Source organism: Eleutherodactylus coqui, chromosome 7 (genome assembly GCF_035609145.1).
Source record: "Eleutherodactylus coqui strain aEleCoq1 chromosome 7, aEleCoq1.hap1, whole genome shotgun sequence".
Lineage (NCBI taxonomy): Eukaryota > Metazoa > Chordata > Amphibia > Anura > Eleutherodactylidae > Eleutherodactylus > Eleutherodactylus coqui.
In genome coordinates, this window is record NC_089843.1 from 193,682,813 (window position 1) to 193,694,580 (window position 11,768).

Consider the following 11,768-nt stretch of genomic DNA (forward strand, 5'->3'; position numbering starts at 1 on the left):
AGCACCATACACAAAGTTATGGTGCTTATAGGACAGATAACGTGGAGTCTGGGGTTGGCTCATTGTTCCCTCAACGTCACCCCTGGAAGTCAGGCTTGGTCTGTCAGCAGGACTCTTTTCTTCAGTCAGTATGTGCACACTCCCATAGAGAAGAGTCACACACAGTCTGAACGCCAACTTCCAGGGATAATAGTGAATTAATCCAAAGCCAGGTTAGTATAAAAAGGATACCCTTGGACTCCATGTTCTCTGGCATATGAGCACCATAACTTAGCTTATGGTACTTATGTGATAGGTTCCCTTTAAGCAATAGAAGTTTTTCAGAGATGAAAAAGCTGATAGAATTATTCATAGAGTGGTCAAGTTTCCAAAGCAAAACCCCCACATCTCTGCTCAAGACCTGGAAAAATGTTTGGCAGCAGAGAAGCCTATTGGAAAACATGGGAACAAAAAAACCAGCATTCAGCTGCAGCAACCGAGAACCAGGCCTTCAGCCGGGGAGACAGCAGGGTACAAGATAGCAGTGGTTCACGGTGACTTTACCATCCTCTTTCCCAAAAGCTGAAGTATAGCCCAGCTCAGCTACTAGCAAGGGAGATAAGATTTTAGCAGACTTGATTACCACAGATCAGTCTTAGATTATTGTCGTGACACCAGTGTCCCTAGATAAGCAATAAGTTACTCACAATGAATAAATGAATTCACAAACACAAAGGATTTTTCAAAACCGGAGACACGGGGTTTCTTTTTACTCATGATCCAACTTTGATTTTCCAATACAGGCAAATTACTTGTATTTCTCAACATGAAGATACATACTTCTGAACAGATTTTTGAGCTCTACCTCTTCAGACACACTTGACAACAGAAAGTTATTTTTCCAAAAGCACACACATCCTCAGTCTCTGTTATCTGAAGTACACTTTCTTGTGCTATACGGCCTTTCAAATCACTCTTACTTTAGCTATTAGCTGTAACGGGTTTTTACGCTTCCCCTTTGGATGCAGTTCAGCGGGGGCACATGCGATACTTGCACTCACACACCAACTCCTAGACAGCACCTACTGTACTTCCGTCCCCGGAGGAGACAAGCTTTCTAACAGCAGAGACATAACTGCAGCTTAGCCCTGGCAGGAGCATCAGCCCGTCTCTCCTGTACGCACCTCCTTCGACCACCAACTACTCTTCTTCTTCATCTCTCTCACTCAACTCCTCCCCCAATTCCCAAACTACCAATCACATCACAGTAATAGGATAGGGAGACAAACAGACTTACACAAGATTGACACTCACTTAAAGACAAACAGGCTTTCAAATGATGGAGGGACCCTAACTCTGGGTCACTACACAGCCATTTTGAAAATAACATAATGGATAAAAAAGGCACAAAAAGTGAGAAAGAAGGCACAGAAAACACACAGTTTCTAAGTTCATTAACTATAATTCCCTATCTGGAAGGGAATGGCATCTGGAAGTGGTGTTTTTTGCTGTAAAAAAGACAACAAAAATGCTAGAGTCAAATTAGAAGATGCAAAAAAGACTGCGTGACATCAGCCTAAAGGTCCCTTAACATGAGATGACAGTTGGACGCATAGGTACCCAACAGCCGTCCCTTGAAGTACCACCTGAATGTTGCTCCTGTGTTTACACAGAAGCAATAGTCATTCAAGTGAATGGACGCAAGTGGGCCAGGGATTGTTTCAGCCGCCATTTACAGTAAACAGGAGTTGCTCAAACATTGAGCGGCTCCTGTTTACTCGGACTGGTAAAAACCAAGTGACTCCAACAGTTGAACTTTTTCTCGCCTTTTCGGTGACTGTGTGTACATGGGGTGATTATGTCACAAATTCATTGTTTCCAGCGAAAATATGGGCAATAATCACCCCCATGGAAAAGTACCTTAACGATTCCAGGGGCGCAACAATTGGGGATGCAGTGGATGCTGTTGCACCCGGGCTCAGGAGCCTTAGGGGGCCCATAAGGCCTCTCTTCTCCACATAGAGAGCCCAGTACTATGAATAAAGCATTATAGTTGGGGGCCCTGTTACAGGTTTTGCATTGGGGCCCAGAAATGTCAAGTTACGCCTTTGCCTTAACCCCTTAGTTATGAACCTAGTTTTTGCTTTAAGGATCAAGCATTCTAAGATTCAGAACATTTTTAGTTTTCTGGCATTGGAGCTCTGTAAGGGCTTGTTTTTTGCAAGGAGATTTATACTGTTAATTTTGAGGTAGATGTGACTTTTGGATGGTTTTTCATTGTGTTTTTTGGGAGGCTAACAAAAGACAAATAGCCATTCTTGTGTTCACCGTGTGTGATAAATAACAAAATATTTTCACTGTCTGGGCCATTATGACATTTTTTTCTTATTTCATCCATTTATTAGGTCACTTTCACTCAGGCGACAAAATCACGTGATTTTCTCGTGATGCGACAGTGCTATAAGTTGCATGTATATCAAGCCCATGTTTTCCAATGGGTTCCTGCACATTAGCGATGTTTTGTAGGCTGCTACATTGCGAGAAAAAAATATTGCTGCATGCTGAATATTGCCTCAATTTGCTATGTTTTGTAGCCCGTGCTTCCCTATGCATCCTTCCTATGTGTTGCATCGCATCGCACAAAAACACGTTTTTCATGCAGTGCAATGCAACTTTTACAACTTGTTCCCCAAAAATAAGCCCCAGCTGGATTTAAAACAAACAGAAAAAACAATACATCATCTTACAGGTGCTGTCTGCTCCGCCGCACTTCCCCTCTGAAGCTCTGGCACACTTGTTTGTAATCTTTAGCAGGCACTTCCTGGTCAGGGGTTCAAAAATCCAGCCTCCAGGAAGCGCTGACTCTAATTGGTTCTGGAGCACTACGGCTCAGCCAATCATTGTAGCACTCAATGAGTCAATTATAACAGCCATCACATGGAATGGCTGTGATTAGTTTATTGAGCGCTGCAGTGATTGGCTGAGCTGCAGAACCAATCAGAGCCAGCGCTTCCTGGAGGTGGCATTTTTGAACCCCCTGATTAGAAAGCGCTGGCTGAAGACTGCAGACAAGTGTGCCAGAGCTTCAGAAGGAGAAGTGCAGCAGAGCGGACAGAACCAGTTAGGTACACATTGTGATACATGCGATCTTCACATGTGTTAAAATCACACATTGTTTCAATAATGACTATAAAACAAATCGCCCCGCCTCTTGTGAGTGCAACGTGATTTTATTTCTCCCACAGAACATAATGGGCATGCCGCCATTTTTATACATTACCTATGTAAATACAACCACTCCAAATATTGTGAGTTTTCCCACAAGTCACATGCGAGTTTTGTGCGAGAATATGTGTGAATACGGCCTCAAAGAGGCATTTTATTGCCATCCGTTCTTTCATAAATATTATAAAGTTTTTATCTGCTCTTGTGATGGCGGACTGGAAAAAACTGTGTTGTTTAGGGGAAGAAATCTACAAATAAACATACGCAGGCGAAGTGGAAGTACGTATTTCCCATTCCTTTTTAATTTGGTTTTGGCTAAGAAGACTGGATCAAAACCTCCTGGGCTTCCTTCACGCACAGCGCTTTCCAACGTTTTCACTAGCTGGTAAAAAAACTCCATGAACTTCATGCTTCTTTGTGCCCTTTTTTCCTACAAAGCGTCCGATGAGAAAAAAACCAGCATGCTGTCACTTCCAAAAACCGGCATGGACCCAAGAGAATGCGCCTCACACAAGCGAATGTGCGTTTGCGCAGCTTTACTGAATAGGCATTGCGTTTTTGCGTGCGGATTGACAGTTTTTACTGTACTCTTTGTGTGCACAACTGCACGTGCAAAAAAACACGCAACAATGCTTTCAGCCAATTAGCGTAATGAGCTCAAGATGTGTTCTTTCCCAGCACCAAAACGCAGGAAAATAGTGCAGGCTTCGTATTTAGTTGCGTGACTGAATTGTGCACACTAAATACGCATGCGTACGAGCCCGTTAAATCAAAGGGTTCTATTTTCTGCATACTTTATGTGCAAAAACACTTGTGTGACGCAGGCCTTTGGGCTTAGTCACACCGACTACTTTAGCTGTTTGAAACTGACAGAACTTGGAGAAAACTCTGAGAGAACTCGGATCCATAAAAGTTAATATTCACATGCGCAATTGTTTTCACTAACCAAAGGTCCAAGTGAGAAAAAAAAAGCTACATGTCCTCTTTTGGTGCGATTCTCGGTCAAGAATCCCCCATTTACGTCAATAAATGCGTTATAGAAAATGGAATGCACTAACATGGCGTGCATGTGCGCTCCATTTCTTTTCATGCACCCATCGACTTCAATGGGAGTTTTAAGTTACAACAATTGGGCCAGCTTTTTTATGCACTGAATGACACTAATGGCACATTCTAACACAAAAATTGAACAAATACGGATCTGACCAAAGTCACACTCGCCTGCGGTAATAAAAAGAATCGCGGCATGCCCTATCTTTCTGCGATGTGTGATTTTTTTTATCTCGCATGTTTCCCTATGGAGCCTCCTTTTTATCGCATCGCCAAGACCGAACTTGTGATTTTCGTGTGATGCATTTTTAACATTAGAAGCTCCTATTGTCTTTCTCACAAGAAAACTGTAACTGGCAGTGATGGTTTTGCAAGAAAAAGCAGAGCTGACGCTCCAAAATCGTGGCAAAAAAGTTGCAATTTTGCCACGATTTTCTCTCAGTGATATCGCGATTGCCAGTGTGAAGGAGCCCTTAAGGGACTCCAGTGCACTCTGAATTTACACCTGCATATATAATGCTGGTATGAGGCCTCTTTTACACAGGCGAGGGTGATATTACCGCAAAAATATTGTGGCTATATTGCAGTTTTGTACACTCAATTTTATCGTAATGGTCATGTGATTTGCATGACCTGCTGCCCGCGATAAAATCGTGTGATTTTTTAACCCCTTAGTGACCAAGCCTGTTTGCGCCTTAATGACCAGGCCAAATTTTGCAAATCTGACACGTGTCAATTTAGCATGGAAAAACACCAGAAAGGTTTTGCATATCCAAGTGATTCTGACGATGTTTTTTCGCCACATGTTGTACTTCATTTAGGCGGAAAAAAAAGACCGATAGAATTTGTGTTTATTTATTAAAAGCGCCAAAATTGGGAAAATTTTGAAAAAAATCGTCATTTTTTCACATTTCCAACTGCAATATCTCAAATATGTGCAAACATAATATAGAAATTTTTGCTAAGATATATATTTCCATCTGTTTACTTTATTTTGGGTGCACATTGGAAAAACTTTCGTTTTTTTTAACCATTTAGGAGACGTACAAATTTAACATTACTTTTCAGCATTTTGAGGAACACTTTGCTTTCCTACACCAAGCCAAGATTGGAAAGGTTCATAGGAGTCAAAATGATAGATACCCCCACAAATGACCCCATTTTAAAAACTACACCCCTTAACGTATTCACTGAGGGGTGTCAGGAGTATTTTAACCCCACAGTTTTTTTTAGGAGTCAATGCAATTTAGAAGAGAAAAACTAAAATTTCATATTTTGGCAAATATGTCATTTTAAAGACAGGATTTTTTTCTATAGTACACATGAAAATGAGGATTTGCACCCCAGAATGGATAAGCCTGTTTGTCTCGTGCTCAGAAACATACCCATTGTGGCCCTAGTATTACGTCTGTATGCACAATGGGGCCCATAATGAAAGGAGCAACCGGTGGCTTTTGGAACAGAGATTTTGCTTGAAGGAGATTTAGGCACTATTGCACACTTGTAGAACCATTGAGTGACCAAAACGACGGAGAACGCCCACAAATGACCCCATTTTGAAAAGTAGACCCCTTAACGAATTTATCTAGGGGTACGATGACTTTTTTGACTTCACAGTTTTTGAATGAATCTAAGCCAAGCCGAAGGGAAAAAAATGACGATTTTCATTTTTTTGGCAATTCTGTCTTTTTAAAAGCAGTTTTTTTGTACAGCATATATATGAATGAAGACTTGCACCCCAAAATGGGTACCCCTGTTTGTCCTGTGCTCAGAAACATACCCATTGTGGCCCTAATCTTATGTCTGGATGCACAATGGGGCCCAAAATGAAAGGAGCAACCGGTGGCTTTCGGAACAGAAATTTTGCTTGAAGAAGATTTAGGCCCTATTGCACACTTGTAGAGCCATTGAGTGACCAAAACAATGGAGAACCCCCACAAGTGACCCCATTTTGAAATGTAGACCCCTTAACGAATTTATCTAGGGGTACGATGACTTTTTTGACTTCACAGTTTTTGAATGAATCTAAGCCAAGCCGAAGGAAAAAAATAACGGTTTTCATTTTTTTGGCAATTCTGTCTTTTTAAAAGCAGTTTTTTTGTACAGCATATATATGAATGAAGACTTGCACCCCAAAATGGGTACCCCTGTTTGTCCTGTGCTCAGAAACATACCCATTGTGTCCCTAATCTTATGTCTGGATGCACAATGGGGCCCAAAATGAAAGGAGCAACCGGTGGCTTTCGGAACAGAAATTTTGCTTGAAGAAGATTTAGGCCCTATTGCACACTTGTAGAGCCATTGAGTGACCAAAACAATGGAGAACCCCCACAAGTGACCCCATTTTGAAATGTAGACCCCTTAACGAATTTATCTAGGGGTACGATGACTTTTTTGACTTCACAGTTTTTGAATGAATCTAAGCCAAGCCGAAGGAAAAAAATAACGGTTTTCATTTTTTTGGTAATTCTGTCATTTCAAAAGCAGTTTTTTTTGTACAACACTTATATAAATGAAGACTTGCACCCCAAAATGGGTACCCCTGTTAGCCCTATGCTCAGAAACATACCCATTGTGGTCCTAGTATTACGTCTGTATGCACAATGTGGCCCAAAATGAAAGGAGCAACCAGTGGCTTTCGGAACAGAAATTTTGCTTGAAGGAGATTTAGTCCCCATTGCCCACTTGTAGAGCCATTGAGTGACCAAAACGATGGAGAACGCCCACAAGTGACCCCATTTTGAAAAGTAGACCCCTTAACGAATTTATCTAGGGGTACGATTACTTTTTTGACTTCACAGTCTTTGAATGAATCTAAGCCAAGCAGAAGGAAAAAATTAGGATTTTCATTTTTTTGGCAATTGTGTCAATTTAAAAACAGTTTTTTTTGTCCAGTGTACATAGGAATGAAGACGTTCACCCCAAAATGGATACCCCCATTTGTCCTGTGTTCAGAAACATACCCATTGTGGCCTAATCTACTTAAAGAAAAAATGGCTAGGCCTATAATGGAAGGAGCACCCGTTGGATTTCAGGGTACAATGGAATAAATTCCAGGCCCCATTGCCCACTTGTAGAGCCATTGAGTGGCCAAAACGATAGAAACCCCCCAGAAATGACCCCATTTTGAGAACTAGACCCCTTAAAAAATTCATCTAGGGGTGTACTGCGTATTTTGACCCCACAGTATTTGAATGAATCTAAGCAAAGCAGAAGGAAAAAATTACGATTTTCATTTTTTGGCAATTTTGTCAATTTAAAAACTGTTTTTTTTGTACAGTGTACATAGGAATAAAGACTTTCACCCCAAAATGGATACCCCCGTTTGTCCCGTGTTCAGAAACATACCCATTGTGGCCCTAATCTACTTACATGGCTAGACCCATAATGGAGGGAATGCCTGCTGGATTTCAGGGCAGAACTGAATAAATTCCAGGCCCCATTGCACACTTATATGGGAAAAAAATTGACTTCCTAAAAACAATCCCCCCCACCCCCCATTTTTTGGCATTCCCTAAATATTAGATAAAGGTAATAATATAAACTGCGTTTTATGTCCGAAGACAGGGGTAATTACGGAGGCTGGTTGGGTTTTGCATATGAGGCAAGAAAACCGGGTATCCCCCCCCTCTCTCGCTTTTTGGGGGTATCTCGTAACCTCAGCGGCGGGGATGGGGTGTAAAAAGTGGCGCTCTGTGAGGCTTTGTAATCTTGCTGCGGTGCGGTGGTCTCGCACAGAAGGCGCTCAACAAGCTGCTCCTGGAACTGCATGAAGGCGAGCGTTCCCGGGGCTTCTTGTAAATTACGGATTACAGGTAGCGGTCTGAATAACGCTGGGATCACACGGCCGTAGGTGGAATCTGCTTGCGGAGGCCTGCAGCGGATTCCAGCTGTGAGCCCGGCTGTGACCCTGCGTACGGCCGCGTAATGTACTGCGCATAACTGCCTACTCACACAGGCGGTCATGCGCAGTACACCGTTGTTTGTTTTTATTTGGATAACGGTGATCACATGACTGGAAACCGCATACAGTGGTCCCCAGTCATATCTCCCTGCACTTGGCTATCTGTGACAGCCGGGTGCAGGGAGATTTTGAATTTGCCGGGCTCGCTGGCCTTCTGCGCATGCGCGCTACATCGGCACATCGCAGAAGCCAGCGGGTGGTCCGGAGACTGGCCGGAGGACATGGAGGAAGCGGGGTGAGTATTTTCACCTTCCCTCATGGATCCGATCCATGAGGGGAGGTGAAGCCTTTCTTTTTTTTAACTTTTTTTCACTTTTCCGCGATCTCCGTTATCCATTGTATAACGGTGATCGCGGTAACAGGGACCACTCACCGTGGTCCCCGCTGACATCTCCTGCCTCCCGGCTACCTACAGGAGCCGGGAGCCAGGAGATTTTAAATTTCCCGCGCCGCCGGGCCTTCTGCGCATGCGGCTGACGTAATGCCGCCTGGCGCACATGCGCAGAAGGACGGCTACGGGGCGTGGAGCATCGGGAGAGCGGGGAGCAGCGTGCTCGACCCGGGTGAGTAATTTCAGCTGCTCCGATGGATTCGATCCATCAGGGCAGCTGAATATGTAACTTTTTTTCAACTTTTATTTACTTTTTTGCGATCGGCGCTATCCATTGGATAGTGCCGATCGCAATGCCGGGGGGGGGGGGGGGTCCGTACAGCCCGGGATGACAGCTCCATGCTGTCAGCTACCTGCGGACACCGACAGCATGGAGCTGTCACGTCCACAGCCCGAGGGGCTTTATTCTCTGCAGGACACATGTTTTTACGTCCTCAGAGAATAAAGCCCACTTCGGGAGGACGTAAAAACACTATGGGCTGGTCGTTAAGGGGTTAATCGCGAAACTCAATAGGACTTTCCAGTGTTAAAAACGCATCACATCGCATGAAAATCATACGTTAGTGCGTTGCGATGCAATAAAAAAGGAGGCTCCATAGGGAGACATGGGACATACAAAATCTCACATTGCAGAAAGATAGAGCGTGCCACAATTTATTTTCTCGCAACATTGCATCAGTGAAAAATTGCTAATGTGAAGGAAACCATTGAAAAGCGCGGGTCTCACTCTCGCATCAGTGGAAAATCGCACAATTTCCCTGACCGTGTGAAATCAGCCTTAAAGGGGTTGTCCCGCGCCGAAACGGGTTTTTTTTTTTTTCAACCCCCCCCCGTTCGGCGCGAGACAACCCCGATGCAGGGACTTAAAAAAAAAACTGCTCAGCGCTTACCTGAATCCCCGCGCTCCGGTGACTTCTATACTTACCGGTGAAGATGGCCGCCGGGATCTTCTTCCTCCGTGGACCGCAGCTCTTCTGTGCGGTCCATTGCCGATTCCAGCCTCCTGATTGGCTGGAATCGGCACGTGACGGGGCGGAGCTACACGGAGCTACACGGAGCCCCATTCAGAAAACCAGAAGACCCGGACTGCGCAAGCGCGTCTAATTTGGCCATTCGACCATTTTAGACGGTGAAAATTAGACGGCAACCATGGAGACGAGGACGCCAGCAGCGGAGCAGGTAAGTGAAAAACTTTTTATAACTTCTGTATGGCTCATAATTAATGCACAATGTACATTACAAAGTGCAACCCCTTTAAGCCTCCAGCACATGGCAGAGCCGGATTCTGCATGCGGCTCACCATCGTAGTTTTTTTTTTTAACTACTGCTTTTCTCGCATTATCGCCCAGCAATGAAGCAGAATCCGCAACCTTTCTGCAATGTCAACTGCGAACCGGCCGCAAGTTGGACGGCTTCCATTGACTTCGATGGAAGCCGTCTGCACGGAAACTTCAGAAAAATGGGGCATGCTGCGATCTGCCTGTAGGCAGGAGCCCTTAGTGTATTCTCCCTATGTGTGGGACCAGCCTAATGCCCCTTTCACACTGCAGGATTTTGGTCAGTATTTTACATCAGTACTTCTGAGATTAAACCAGTTCGTTCCAAGTTCTGAAAAGATGCCCATTTTTTAATTAAATTTTCTTCCTGTAGTTTTCATTCTTGATTTTGGCTTCTAAAACCTGAAGCAAATACGGCAATGTAAACATGGCCTAAATGTAGAGCTAAGGGTGGTTTCACACCTGCGCTTGGGGTTCAGCTTTACTGCTCTATTCGCGGAGCATGAAAGGGGAATGTCCACAGCCGAACAGCACTGAACAGACCCCATTGACTATAATGGGGACCGTTCGGTTTCCGCTCAGCTGCCCAGCTTTAAGCCAGAAGGAAAAGCTTCCTCTTCCGGTATCTTGTGGCGCAGAGCCTCCAACCCGAGGTTCCACTGCAGATTTGAAACCAACCTAAGATTAAGACTAAGTGAAGAAATAGAAAAAGGTCAAGAATGACCTGTGGCTTTGTCCCCACACAGTATATGAGGAGTGGTAACTACTGCGATGGGGCGCTATAGTAGTGCGCTCACATTAGTTGGCAGTATGCAGGCACAGTACAGCTCAGGGGCATTCTGGCACTCTACTGTTATATCTTGGCCAAGTAGGCTATTCTGCACATTGCGGTACTGCTTTTTTCTTTGGATGCATGTTTTTGATCTTTTAGAATAAAAATTAAAACTATGCTCTGCGATGAAACATGTAGCTTCTAAATAAGTCTATGCAGACATAAACACCCCACACAACTGCATCTGATGCCATAATTGTAGTATGTTGCTGTAATATTAGGAGTTCTATGTAGAAACTTGGCAACAGATCCTCTTTTATGAGAAAGCTATTTCAAACTTTTATATCCAGGAACGTATAAGAATATAACTGCATATAAGTGCTGTAAATTATATAGACATTCCTAATGACCCCCAAACCCCCGGGTCCTACATAACTGCCTGAAAGTAGCATATTTGTATTTTTTGTTTTGCCTATCAATCCTCTATAGTGGATAGAATTGTGCAGTGTTAGATCACATTACAACTGATTTTTCTAAAATACATTTTACAGTTTTTCAGGTTGGTAAACCTGTCAATAAGTCAAGCAGGAGGTGCAATAAGTAAAGAATAAGATTCTCATAAGTATGTGTCTGCAAGCAGATCCTAAGGACAGTGTCTAACATCCAAGATTACATTCATTCCTCCCCTTACATATTGGCAAACTACACTTACAGTTGGCTGATCTTCAGTCTCAGGGCCAAGAGAGCTCTGGAAATCATACTTACCTTAAATTATGCGGTAATTTCAGCTTGAAGTAAGGCAGTTGGCAGGAGAATATGCCACCTTTCTGTATGAGAGCGTCAAGTAAAGAGAAACGGAGTTGTGACACAGGGAACAGGTTGTATGGCAGGTTTGAAGGGTGTGACAGAGATAGTAAAGGCTTGGTATGTATGTTGTCCTTTGTGTCACAGGTTATACTGGCTTATGCCTTTCACATAAAACAGTGGCTGGAGATGATTTTGTGTGTCACGTTGATAAAGAAGATTGCCTATATGCTGTAGGTCCTATGTATTAAACCATACAGCGCGGTACCATTGCTGAGGGGCAACAATGCCATTCGGATAGCATAT

At 43.6% G+C, this 11,768-nt stretch overlaps 1 protein-coding gene across 2 annotated transcripts in view; it reads right to left on the bottom strand.

The window, feature by feature from the left end:
• The window catches only part of ACER1 (alkaline ceramidase 1), a 54,809-nt gene extending 43,259 nt beyond the window's left edge, over positions 1-11,550 (bottom strand). For both annotated transcript variants that reach the window (XM_066574180.1, XM_066574179.1), the window contains exon 1: positions 11,424-11,550. The gene's annotated coding sequence lies outside the window, so the exon portion shown is untranslated. The remainder of the gene's footprint in view (positions 1-11,423) is intronic.
• Positions 11,551-11,768: the final 218 nt, after the last annotated feature.